Source organism: Bactrocera dorsalis, chromosome 5, assembly GCF_023373825.1.
Source record: "Bactrocera dorsalis isolate Fly_Bdor chromosome 5, ASM2337382v1, whole genome shotgun sequence".
NCBI classification, from domain to species: domain Eukaryota; kingdom Metazoa; phylum Arthropoda; class Insecta; order Diptera; family Tephritidae; genus Bactrocera; species Bactrocera dorsalis.
The window spans coordinates 55,240,765-55,255,957 of record NC_064307.1 but is presented as its reverse complement, the minus strand read 5'-3'; positions in this window follow the sequence as shown (position 1 = coordinate 55,255,957).

Sequence of the window (15,193 nt, the reverse complement as noted above, 5' to 3'; positions counted from 1 at the left end):
TAAAACACTCGTCGCTTCTTAATGGGTTTCTTGTTTTCTTTTTTTTGAGATTCGAAAAAAGTAAAATTCAATTTGTGGTCGATTGGGGTTCTAGGTTTGCCAAGTAGTTTTAAGAACTGATACATAAATATGGTAAAATATGCAGGCAAACTAATATAGTTAAGTACCCATATTTATATGCCTATGTATACGAGGTGTGTTCAAAAAGTATCGCGAATCGTAACTGACAGTTTTCTTCGATTGCAGGGGCGTGGTGCATCATGAGTTCTTGCCACAGGAAAGAACGGTCAATAAGGAATATTACCTGCAAGTTATGCGCAATTTGCGCGAAGCAATCCGCGAGAAACGCCCGGATTTGTGGAAGAACAAAAATTGGCTTTTGCACCACGATAACGCCTCTGCCAACACACTAATGATGTCGCAGCCACCGTATTCCCCAGATCTGGCCCCCTGTGACTTTTTCTTGTTCCCTAAACTGAAGAGGCCCATGAAAGGACGACCTTACACTTCTCTTGACGAGGTAAAGACGGCATCGAAGGAGGAGCTGAAGAAGATAAAAAAAAAAAATGATTTTTGAAGTGCTTCGAAGATTGGAAAAACCGTTGGCACAAGTGTATAATATCTCATGGGGATTACTTTGAAGGGGACAAAATAGATATTCATGAATAAATAAATAATTTTTGAAAAAAACACAAAATTCGCGATACTTTTTGAACACACCTCTTACATTTACTTATATGTATATGTATGTATATTATAATTTAAAAGATCAATCGAATATCGCTATTAGTGAATAGGCAACATACTTCTTTCAGAAAATATGCTTTATTAAAAATTTCCATCCTCTGAGTTTTAAATGTAAGAACACGATAAAGAAGAAAATGAGAAACTGATGATACGACAATGAGAAGAAGATCTCATAATGTATTCAAAAATATTATATAGCAATATATATAGATAACTAGCCTCTAGCGACGCAAAAAAAAAAAACAAAGGACGAACTTTAAAATTACATTGCAACACAGCGAAGTAATATCCAACGCTGTGAAAGTTTAACCCCATGATATCTCACATTTATAGTACTTTGGATTCATCAGGAAGCTTTGCAATTTTAAATAATATATGATGCTTTAAGATCGTCTTACTTGAAAAAACTGTTCGAGAGTTTTGTCTCTAATGAGGGATACATAAGTACCTTATTGTTTCTTAGAACTATCTTATTGGGGTTTTTGCGTTATTGCATATACGGAGAATTATAATTAAAGTCATATCATACCGGTTCAAGAATGTTTTTGTTTGTTGGACATTTACAACTTGTTTCTTTCATATACTTATAGTTTATAATAAGGTACCTTGTATTCATACCCTCATCCAAGTATATGGGGCACACTTAAGTATTTTAAGGTCTAAATATAGCATTAGTATATACTCGTATTTGGTGCATACAGAAAATTTTAAGTGGCGGTACTGTTTCTAATAGAGTTCACTGGGTTATTTATTTATTGTTGCCATTTGATATCTTGACAGTTGACAGACCAGCAAATAGAGTACAGTATGGGGTAAACCGCTAAAAATATACAAAAGTGTATTCAGAAATATATCAAAATAGAATGCGTACACAGATTAAGCGCACTTTATAAAATGTCAAAAAGACTCGACTTTGTATAACATATGAATTCCTGTCATTTGGCTTTTCTTTTTCCTTGGGCTGAACAAATTTTTGTTTGAACCTTTGATATTTTTATTATACATAACACAATTATCTTCAAAACATGATATGTCAAAGGTTTCGCTACAGTACTACTAGTATCGCCAAGTGCCGGATCCGTCTGACGAACGATTTTCTAAAATGAAAATATAATATTAGCAGATATTTGTATACCTAAGTATGTACGTTGAGATGATATACTCAGCTCAGTCTATGATGAAATGTAAACAACAGTAGCTCGTTATTAGCTATTTATATTCTTGACAATTGGTATATAAATGGGTAATCTAAGCATTCAGCAACTTGCTCATATCTACTTTACTACGTATTGAGGAGACTATTTCTCTGCTTTCAGTTACAGAGATAAATAATGAATATCCGATAAATAGCGTATTGTTCACAAGAAACAGATAATAAATATGTGATAAATGCATAAGGAGTATTCTGGTCTAAATGCCTCAATTTTAGGCATTTTTCATATTTTTATACCCTGAACCGGGTATACTATTAAGTTTGTAACACCCAGAAGGTAGTGTCGGAGACCCTATAAAAAATATATATAAATGATCAGTATGTTGAGCTTAGTCGATTTAGCCAAATCCGCCTGTCTGTATACATACAAAGTAGCCCCTCTGTTTTCAAGATATCGTTTTGAAATTTTCGTCTGTCTGTCCGTCTGTCTGTAAATATACGAATTAGTCCCTTTGTTTTCAAGATATCGTTTTGAAATTTTGTAAAAGTCATTTACTCTTCAAGAAGGTGAATACCACTATAACATATAGCTGCCATGCAAACTGAACGATCGGAATCAAGTTCTTGTTTGGAAAACTTTCACATTTGACAATGTATCTTCACAAAAGATGGCACAGGTTATTTTCTAAGACAAATATGTAATCATACAAACTGAATGATCGGAATCTAGTGCTGGTGTGGAAAACTTTTGCGTTTGACAAGATATATTCACGAAATTTTGTACAGATTATTTTCTAAGGCGAAAATATAATCTCCGAAAATCAGTTAACTTAACTATCGGAATCAAGGGCTTGTATGGAAAACTTTCGAATTTGACGTGGTATTTTGACGAAATTTGACATGGAATACTGCTTAAGGTAATAATATAATCTCCGACAAAATTGTTCAGATCGGAGTACTATAGCACATAGCTTCCATACATACTGGACACATATGTAGTTACTAAAATAAATGCACCAGTGAAGGGTATGTTAGCTTCGGTACAGCTGAAGTTAACGTATTTTCTTGTTTATATAAATTTTTATAAGATTTTTGTTGACATTTAATGATAATAAAACGAAATATAAACAAGTAAGAAAGAGCTGAGCTTGGGTGACCCCGAACATTTTATATTCTTGCAACACGCTAGGATCAAAGCCAGGGAAATACATTAAGATATAAAACATCCACCAGGGGACCGAAATCAAGCAATTTTATGTATACATACACTCTATATAACTCATACACTGACCGACAAATTCGGCATACTATTTATTTGAAAAACGTAAACTATTATAGGGAAATGAGGTAGTTATGACACAGTGTTATATATTATCCATTATCATATCAAAAAATGTTTCTTGGATTTCATTATTGTATTTCACATACAATCACCAAAGATATGGAGTAAAGTCATCTGGATGTTCGAAAATCCTGGTAATATTTTTAAGGGGCTACAAAGATATACAGTTATGAGTAAAACATGTTCTGCAACTTTCATTGGGATAACTCAAATATTGACTATATCCAGCGTAAAGTCACCTGGAAGACTATTGTACGAAAAGGATTCTGTCTGAATTTAAATTAAATATCTCACATTTTCGGTCATAAGTCGAGATACTGGGGTACACATATCCGGCACCTAGGAGTTTAAACAACATTCTTCGGACTTGAATAATTTTTGGACATAAGCTGGCATACTTTATAGGAGCTATTAGTACAAAATTTTGTCTCGTTATATTAATTACTTCTTGATTTGTGCTGGAAAATGAAAGAATTAAATGAAATTTAAAATTTTGTTTTATGGGAAGTAGGCGCAGTTGTAGTTCGATTTCGCCCTTTTCCACTCTGTGACATAGGAATATAAGAAGAATGCTAGGTTCTAAATTTAGCCGGTCGGGTTCCGAGATAAATGATTTTACCAAACACGAGGCAGTGCCACGCCCATCGCTTGATTTTCACACCATACCATCTCGGAGCTAAAATATAATGTCTTTGGCCTAATTAGTTATTGATTTATTGCGCTTTCAGCAGTTTTGAACAGTACAGTTATATGGGGAGTGACCGGGGTTATCTCTGATTTCATCCATTTTCACTGCAATCCCATGTGCCAAGTTACAGTTGTTCCTGGTTGACATGATTCCAACCCTTATCAAACAAACAAATTGAAAATTTAAAAATCTCACATTTTTGATTTTTTTTGAATTTTCAAAAATACTCGAAATTGAATTTTCAAAATCCAAAGACATGTATAACAAAGGTTTTTATTAAAGTAGAATTTGTTATGATATCAACCACCTCTAAAATGTAGCTTCGAGAAAAGTCAAAACAAAATTCAGTATCAAAGTGTCAAGAGAAAATTAAGGGAGAAAATAATAATAGCTTCTTTTGATATTTATAGCGGATAATTGTTCGGAAATTGGGAAACGAAGTAGAAAGTCGTCCACACAAATATTTTCCAAACTTGTTTGCATTTCCACACGAAATAGTTCTCTTAACAAATCATAGAGACACTGGGTTTTTGGTTAAAACTTTTTATTAAAGGATCAAATATTTGTAAATATTACACAAAAAGAGTAGACATTGTCCAATTAATAAAGAGGGCAATTGAATTGTTTATTAGCAATGCATAATTCTACAAAATAAAATTATTTATGTATAATTTTGCTAACGTCAATGGATAACCGTAGTGTTGCCACTAATATGTTAACTGCAAAATTATTATAAGCTCTAACAAGAAACAAATGAACTTCATTCACTTATGTTTTGCACCGAAAATGTTACTTTAAAGAAAATATTTCAATTTTATTAAAGAAAAAGATTTGAAGTGAACTGAATTAAAGTAAGTGGCATTAAGTCATTCCAAGTACAAATTATCGCTCTCTCTCCTCACAATTTAATACCAGTAACATTATATTATTTCTGCGCGCTCACTGCATTAATGTTAAATCTAATTTCCTTATCTACGATTTGTTCATTATATTTCAAGCATATTTTGCATATTTCGTACATTTAACCTTAACTTCTGCATCCCCCTTGCTTGACTAGCGCGTAATTTGATAAGCAAATGCGCAGCAGAAACCACATAAAAGCGAATCTAACACCAGTGATGCTGTGCACGGGTCCCCACGGAAGCAGTAAAATGATCCGATCACCATTTGTGCCATGTATGTATGCATATATGTATGTATGTTTATATGTTTATCAGCAACGACCGGGAAGCTGATCGACTTCATATTGGTCATTCATTTACCATTCGTTGGCATAATGCTGATTATTGCATTGTTGCTAGGCCATTTCCGTGTCTTTATGCATTCGTCACTCATTCATTTCATTATTTATAACAGCGTAGTTGTTTTGCTTTCGAAAAAAAGAAGCAACAACAACACTATCAAACTTAATAAGAACAGCAATGAGAGTTGTAAAAAATATTTGAAAAATTACAGCAAACAATGCAAGCAAGAACTATTGGGCGAGTCAAGGTGAGTCCAACAACAACTTCTGTAGTTGTTTTTGGTTTTTGAAAATTATGCGTACGAAGAAGCAGGAACCAAAGCTGAAAAGTGTGGCTAACACAAAGGCAATTATTTTCAGTTTTCGATGCAAGAGCTCACCAAAGTAAGCATTACAAATAGAATTTACGGACTTGTACCGTTGCGGACAAAGAGTCCAGGCAACAATAAAAACACCACGAAGATATGAACCAGCTGAAGGCGTTTAATGGGAGCAGATGAAGTTAATGGCTAAGAAGGTGAGCTGAGGAAAGGTAAATGAAGAGCTAAGTGAGTTTGTTGAGGTAGAAAAGGCCAAAAGGGTACTCGTGTATAAGCTGGTTCATAAGTATTCAGTCAGATAGTGTTTCGCAAAAGAAAATCTGATAAAAAATTAAATTAATAATAAATAATAAAAATTAAGTTTGCGAACAAAAGAGAAATGAAAATTCCTTACCAGACATTGGAAATGTAACGTTGTTGAGTTTGTATTGAATACCATTGCGGTAGCATGACTTCTGGTTAAAGTTAAGGTATATAGACTTTATATGTACTTTTGTATTCGGATATGGAAGAACTATACCTTTGACAATGGCTAAACGAAAGTTATACTTCGATTAGAGATAAAGGTACTGAAAATGAATAGCAATTTTATCTGAAAAATATGTATGTTAGTGAATAAAAAGCCTTCATCATCTGAAAATCAAAATTATCGCCTGAGATCGTTGAGAAAAGGCAGAATGGAACGCATTCACATCCGGAAATCAGAAGCTGTTGTCAATATCGTCTTGAACCAATACATTCCCAATGGGAAATGGAATGTGAATTTAAATACTCATAAATGTAGATCAAAGAATCCATAAAGAAAAAGGCGACGAAGACTAATATTCTATGTACTATTTAATTCACTATTGAAAAATAACTACTATATGAACCACCCTGTATGTATATTTATGCGTTTCTAGGTACGTATGAACATATTTTCTAAAATAACGCCAATTGTGACCTTAACGATCATCATAATATTGCCAATAGCTATACACTATACATATACTTTCCTCGTCAATAAAGAAAATTGTCTGGTGACGCACACTATGGTGCACCCAAAAGACCACTTGATTAATTGTCAACTGCAACATTAACAATAAATGGTAGAGCCGATTATGGAATGCGAAGATAAACAGGCGACAGCAACGGAAAGCGGATAAATTACGAAGCAGTAATGATGGCTCGGACAATGGCCAGCGAGTGTCAAAAACACCAAAGTACAAAGCACCGGTAATAGAATCTATATTTTATGAAGGTATTATGAGCGGTACTGGCGTGTTATAGCTGGCAGCTTGTTATAAGCGGAAATAAAAGTAACGACCGGAAGAGCATCTTGTCAAAAGGAATAGGTATAGCTGTTGATGCTAATACTGCTTCTATTACTCTTACCAATGATGTTTTTTTCTTGTTGTCATTCAAGGTTGTTGTTGATTTTTGTTGTTAACACCGGAACGGCAGCGGCTTTTAGGCTTTGTAAACGCTCGCACGCACTTCCATACACAAACAAACAAATTAATGTACGCATGTATGTATGTTTCTTCATGCCCGCACACGCTTCTTTATATGCATTTATTGCATTGTTTTTTGTTGTGTAAAACACCGTTGACTTATTTACTACACATCTACTTAAGTCGTATTTACTTATTTAAGAAGGCTTAGCGACCATTAGCAGCTGTACAATATTTACATACGTATGTACTTGTATACAAGTATACCGTTCCTTTGCACAGTGCCGGTAGAAATTGATTTTAAGCGCAAATAAATAACAGACTAAATGCAAAGAAATGCAAGACATTAACAAATAGAAAGCACGAAACAAAAGGGAAATCATTTAAAAACCAAAACAAAACAAAAAAAAACGGGAAAACATGGAAACGTTATTTTTCACAATATTGAATGAAAGAGTTATGTATAAATTGGATAAAGAAAATATTGGGATATGGGATGGTACAGTGATCGCACGATTTTTCATTATTGCTAGTCCCCATTAACTCTATACATTTAAGAGCTTGAAATAACTTTGGAGCCAAGATTGGCAAGATTAGTATTGATACAACAGTTAATGGAAGCACAGATATAGTAAGTGAGTTTCTTTTTAAGTTTTTAAACATTGGTTTATCGGTTCAAAAGTAGCAAATTGTTGAATTGTTATTCATGAGTTTAAGGATCTTGTGACAATTCCAATGCGTATTGTTTTGGTGTTAGTATGCATAGTTTAGACTGATAAATCAATACGCCTTTGAGTATTTATTGTATATAAAACTCTGACTGGAAAGTCTTAATGATGATGGAGTGTTGGAAAGTTCTTGCTGATAATGATTATTTCGAGCCGCTTACTAGTTTCAAGATAAAAGCTTAACTTTACCTATGCATAATCAAAAAACTTGTATGTAATTGATTCTTGTTGTTTTGTAACCGAATTGGTTACATTTCCTTAGGTAAGTTTCTTTAAAAATGCTCCAAAAGCTAACTGGTTACCAAAAAGCGGTCATTAGGGTTGAGTCTCTATAGATTTTAACACCTTCAACAATCAAATGACTTTATTCAAAATTGAATAGGGGCTTAAGGAAATTGCGTTTAACGGATAATATCTCGAAACATCTTTTGGTTATTATATTTGAACTAAGTATTAAGAATAAATACGGCGATGAGTTGACAAACATAACAAATCTGTTCTCAGGCAATCTGTACTTAATATATTGACAGCTGAACGCCGAAGGAACGCAAAAAAAAGACACACTCGAACATACGTCGGCAAATACAAATACAAGTTTTATATATATAATATATAAACATACATGTGTACATATGCTAGTAGATAAATAAGAATAACATCGGATTTTATACTAATACATACAGAAAAGATGAAAAGCGAGCGCCGCCAACGGCGCCTTCGTCCGGCAAAAGCGCGCTGAAACAAAGCGTTTATTTTCCTACTACTGGCCGACCCAAGAACAAAGTGCTGCTGTCTTTAGCCAACAAAGTGCAGCGTAATGCTGCACGCGGTTCAAACGTCAACACAATGAGCACACACGGTAACGCATAGTCTTCGACCGGCCGGCCGATTGATGCGACTGCGCGACACGCATGCGCGCCAAACTAACAAGTCGCTTGTTAACGCAATAAGAAAATGCTCAACAACTTGACAACAAGTCAAAGCAATAAAGCGCCTGTTGTTTTTGTAACGCAGCGCTTAAAAATGCTTGAAAGTGGCATGTAGTTGCTAACAAGCGACCATGTTGCTACCAACAACAATACAAACAAGTTGCCGTGGCAATTTCATCGCGCTGTAGGTAAACATCAGCTTGGTATTTGATGTTTTTATCGCTTGACACTGCTGTCACACTGTCACTGCCAATGCCGCCGTTAGACTGTGTTGCATACTATGTGTGCGCTGCCACCGCCACTTTGCGCGCCGACTAGCCCAGGCGCTTCGCTCGCTTTTTCTAGTACGTGCTGTCGCTCTAGCTGTCTACAAATCAGCTATGCCCACTATGCGTCTCTCACACCCTCTCTGCCACCGTCGGGTGCGAAATGATGAAATGAAAGGAAATTGCAGAGCAGTAAGGGAGCTTATGTGAAAAGCATTGTCTTCGCCCGCGGTTGATGTTTACTATAATTTAAACATATGTGGATGAGGATATATTATTATGTATGGCTGCTTGAGCGCACTCAATTGACTTTCATTTACAAGTACACCTGTCCAGTTGGCTGGTGCGTTGCTGCAAGGCAGATAGCCTGAGAGACGCCTGAGTGAGCCGAAAAGCATAGTGGCCTTATGAGAGCTTTTGGATCTATTCATCTCGTGACTTCCAAATTAATAATAACAGTTTTGTTCACCTAACGGTTGTTTCTATCATCTAAAACTAAAATCGAGTTAGATAAAGGGTTCGATACATACATACATATGTATGTTTATAAATGATCAGGATGAGAGGAATCGAAACATGAGTGACTGTGTCTTCGTTCGTGTGTTCGAGCAAGCAACAACTTCAGTCAAAATTAAGATATCTTGCTGAAACTTGGTACATACATGCATATGTATGTATGTATATTGTATTTCTAGGCACCCAAGGAGGATAGGTATTGCAGCTGTAAGCGGACTACTGCTACGCCCACAAAACATTTAAATTATCGTAACTAAGGACCAAATTAAGACACAAAGCTGTAATTTGGTGCAAGGGATCACAATGGTGAGAGGCAATTGTGGGTTAAAGATTTTTTAAAATAGTCGTGACCCCGCCTTCTAAATAGTGAAATTTACATATCTTCCAAACCACTGAAGCCAACTGAGAAAAAGTTTTTTCAATGGGCTTGGCACCGCCCGTTTTTCAGTGAAATCCTATATCTCATGAACTACTGACCACTTTAAAAACCAAATTTATTGAGTGTTATCCAATTATTACTAGTGTACACTTTGAAAATGGGCAAAATCGGTTGATGACCTCGCATACTTTTCAAATAACAAAGTTATAAATTTCGTCTGACTCTTTCATTTTTAATTGCATGTACAAATTAAACATCCATGAAGTTATTAGAGTAAAACTTTGCACAAATAATGTAAAGGGTATTTAATCTTGCGTTCAAAAATTTTGGAATTGAGATTACAACGTTTCAGGGACCCACATACTAAATATGTAGCATCTTTTACCGAACATATCGGTCAGTCACCGAGTTCTAGTATTGAAATTCGGTTGGAATATTTTTGTGCTAAAAGTGATGAAAAATTGCCAAAAAGCGAAGTTCCTAAATGAATTTTCTCGTATATATATATCAGTCGAAAGTATGGGCGTATCTCATAAAAAAACCCCATACATCAGGACACTCATGATCTGGATGTACCTTGCCTTACTTACTTAGTCATATAATATTATACGATGGCGACTCTCGAAATTAAGAAAATATATAATCCACACACTTAAAATGGAAACTTATTCCGACAACTAAAAGTTGTTCTTGCCTCGCCAATTAAAGACTTTTACTATGGAATCTCCGTCAGTGGAAAAAAAGCACAAAAATACGGTTATCAATGCCGCATTTAACGCTACTTGAGCCGGAGGAGGTAGGTGAAAGCTGATTTCAAAACATATTTTATTGAAACTGACATTTTTATTATCTGAAAAAAAATTTAAGGCGAATACATTGTGACAAAATAGTACCCGAAAACTGTAAATAAAACGCATGGGCTTTTCACCCTGTTCATTTACATATGCATAACCCTATATCTTATTGGATTAGTTTTTGGTAATACGAGTACAAACAACCGCTAGGAGAACAAAGCTATCATTCTATTCTATTATGGTCAAAAAAGCCTTGCGGTATTTTCGCTAGTTGGCGCTGAAAGCGCGTAGTTCTAGTTTTATTCGTCGCATCGGGTCATGGAAAGCTCATTTCACGCGAAAACACGTGTTTGATTGATTGTCGTTTCTTTTAAGTTGTTCGTGAGTTATAGCGTCGCAAACATGGAGCAAAATAAAGAGAAAATACGGCATATTTTACAGTACTACTACGATTAAGGCAAAAATGCATCTCAAGCCGCCAATAAAGTTTCTGGTGTAGAGGTGGTCGAAGATGCGCCACGCTCCGGAAGGCCTGTCGTCGAAAATTGCGACAAAATTGCTGAATTGGTCGAAAGTCTCTTTCGGCATAGTAGCAGCCGTAGCATCGGTGAAGAGGTGGGCATGAGTCATCAAAAATTCATTTCAATTTCAATAGAAAAAAAATTCAATAAAAATACCGCAAGACTTTTTGACAACCCATTATGTACATTTTTAAGGAAGGTCTCTTCATCCCCAGAGAGTAATTAGTTATCTTAAGTTAGTCAAAGTTGTCAGATGTGACTTCACTAAAATTTAGACAATTTTCAAATTTGCTGCAGTTGGCAGCGATTATTTTTATATATTGCCTGTTTTGAGTTTACTAGTTGTAGTTTACGGTTGTGGCTGTCACTGAAGAACAATAAAACGTCATCTTGGTTTACGCCGACAAGTATATTGTACTTGTTAACTCTTTTTAATTAACTTGTTGTTATTTTTTCCATTTTTGGTTTTTGTTCTTGTTGACATTTTTTTCCGTCCATTTGTCTTGCAGCGGTAATTACTTGCCCACCGCTGTGGGTATGATTCCATTTCCTTATCGCGCGCTCTTCTTGTTATTGTTGTTATTTGTGTATGTTTGTTGCTTCGGATGTCTGTGCTTATTTTGAGAAAAATGTTTAATATTTACTGATTACTTAAGTGCCTACAGCTGAATGGCCACTACCTCCTGCCCCTCTTTGTGTACGAGGTGACACTTTGTCATTCCATTCGTCTGGATTGTCATCGGTAGGCGCTTTTTTCGATTTGTCAGCAGCAATTTATTTGTTGTTGTGCATTTAACTTGTTGTATAATATATTTATATGTATATCTTTCTTAGATATGTTCATGTCAGAAACATTGCTATGTGATTGTGATTTTTCCACACAACATTCGAGCAGAATGCAAACATTTTTCATAAATCCACTAACAATTTGTTGGATTTCATATACACATGAGTAGATATGTACATATATACACTATGGCGACCATGGTAGCCGACTTTTAGCTAGGCGTCAAATCAATTAAGTTAACAGCTGAGAAAACTTTAAGTTCACAAGCAGGTTACAATTACCACAATTGTTTTTGCTATAAATCGCGTATTTGCAGTTGTAAACGTTTTAAATAGTTCTTTGTTTAAAAAATACGTAGTTAGACTTGTTTTTCCAAGCTGTAACTTGCATGAGATATCTTGCTGAAACGCCATCCTTAGTAAAAAAACATTACGAGTTCGTAGATTGGCGTAATTGGATCACTGCCATGCCGACAAAACGCCGCTAATCGAAACCGTTTAAAGTGCTATAACCGAATTCAGATAACGAACTGTAATTTAGGACATGGAATCACAGTATGTAGAGACGCTCATCTGTGCGATGAAAATGTAAAAAAAGTGGTCGTGGCCTTGCCTACTAATAGGTTTGACGGGCACATCTCCTTAACCATTTAAACTACAATAGCTTTATTCGCTTCACACAATTCCTATAGAAACTCAAAGAATAAAACTTTGCAGGAATAATCTCAATCTTATAAAAAAACTGTAGCGAATATTGAGACCCCAGCACCTATAGTTTAGTTGACTCTTTACCACAAATATTGTTAATTGTGTGAGATACATAATTGAAATTCAGAAATAATCTCTTCCTTACAATAGTATGTCTGTGTGTCAAAAATTGGTTAAATCTAGTCAATGCTTCCCTTCGCTCTCATATACATAACACTACGATTTTCGAACTTTCAGGTGGCTTTATACCGCATATAGCGGCCAACATGTGAATTATCTCAATTAAAATGAAAGCGTGTTTTGCTGATAATGTGCTGATCTTAGTGCTTAAAATTGATAAAGTTGGGCGAAAATTTAATATAATATATATAATAAACATACATATATCTAACATCTGGGAGACTTTGCTCCATATTATTGGTGATGTATACTTTTTTCACCGAAGTGATGAACAACGAATAATTAAACAACTGGGTTGAAGTTTGAATCGATAATCAGCATTCCGTTTTATTTTGTGCTTTCTTAAATACTAATATTTTGCTTGCTTGCAATAACTTAAAAATAAATGCTTGCGTAAAAATTCTTAAGAAATGTTTCTTGTTTAACTGTTGCATTTTCGTTAGCGGAAATGCACTTGGACAAAGAATTATTTGGAAAACTCAATAAATTAATATTCTTTATAACACTGTATCTTAATGAATATCAGGGAACACTTTGTTAGTATGTGGCATATTCATGATATGATATACTACGTATGTATAATGTTTTGTGTTTCGTACAAACTCTTTGTTGAATATATCGGCAAGTTGTATTCAGAGTTTTGCAACTTAACCCTTAAATGCATGATGATGTATATATACATCAGTGTTTTCTTCCTTACATAATTTCTAAACGGTAACTCAAACACAGTATTTTTTACTTTTATTAGGTGCTAAAAATATCTGTGTTGACTTTGGAATGCAAACTTTCATGATATGACATTTCACTTTTTAATTTTAATAATTTGACAGCTTGGCGCGCCACTTAAAAAATACACACTTGGTATTTAAAAAGGAAAAACCATGCATTTAAGGGTTAAGGTATTTCCCTGGCTTTGACAAGTTGCAGGAGGATAAAATGATCGGTTGCACCCTAACTTAGCTCTATCTTACCTCTTTAATATAAAGTTTTATCTGCGCCTGAAACAATTGCTTGAGCTTTGATTCTTCCGAGTTGCAAAAGTATAAAATGTTCGGTTACACAAAAGATTTATCCGACAGTTTTTGGTCTACTTGAGCCCGCGTCAAAATGGTTAAAGAAAAAATAAGCTATTTTACAGTTCTTCTTTCATTAAAGGGAAAACGCAAGCCAGGCGGCTAGAAATGGGACTAGTGACCCCAATACTGATTCCGTTAAATGCACTCAGGCACAATTTTAGTTATGTTGCGTTAATTTTGAAGTCTTCGAGTCAGACCATTATCTAAGCACTGTTTCCAATGATTAGTAGCTAAACATTGCACAAAAATCTTTTAGAACCATTTAATTAATACAACTGAAGTCAGATGTATGGTTGGCACACGAGTTAATGCAAAAAAAAAACTGTAATATCAACACATGCGAAAACGCTATAAACCGTTCCCTTACGGCAAAATTCTTAATTACCGTACTGTCAACTATTAGACCGACTGAACGAAGAAATCGCCCAGAAGAGACCAGCTTTGGACATTAGGAGTGGAATTGTGTTCCATCTTGGCAACACCATATCCATAATGACTAGCCAAAAGATCAGTGCTTGATTCCTAAACATGTAACGGGTGATTTTTTTGAGGTTAGGATTTTCATGCATTAGTATTTGACAGATCACGTGGGATTTCAGACATGGTGTCAAAGAGAAAGATGCTCAGTATGCTTTGACATTTCATCATGAATAGACTTACTAACGAGCAACGCTTGCAAATCATTGAATTTTATTACCCAAATCAGTGTTCGGTTCGAAATGTGTTTCGCGACAAATTTTGTTCAGCGATGAGGCTCATTTCTGGTTGAATGGCTACGTAAATAAGCAAAATTGCCGCATTTGGGGTGAAGAGCAACCAGAAGCCGTTCAAGAACTGCCCATGCATCCCGAAAAATGCACTGTTTGGTGTGGTTTGTACGCTGGTGGAATCATTGGACCGTATTTTTTCAAAGATGCTGTTGGACGCAACGTTACGGTGAATGGCGATCGCTATCGTTCGATGCTAACAAACTTTTTGTTGCCAAAAATGGAAGAACTGAACTTGGTTGACATGTGGTTTCAACAAGATGGCGCTACATGCCACACAGCTCGCGATTCTATGGCCATTTTGAGGGAAAACTTCGGACAACAATTCATCTCAAGAAATGGACCCGTAAGTTGGCCACCAAGATCATGCGATTTAACGCCTTTAGACTATTTTTTGTGGGGCTACGTCAAATCTAAAGTCTACAGAAATAAGCCAGCAACTATTCCAGCTTTGGAAGACAACATTTCCGAAGAAATTCGGGCTATTCCGGCCGAAATGCTCGAAAAAGTTGCCCAAAATTGGACTTTCCGAATGGACCACCTAAGACGCAGCCGCGGTCAACATTTAAATGAAATTATCTTCAAAAAGTAAATGTCATGAACCAATCTAACGTTTC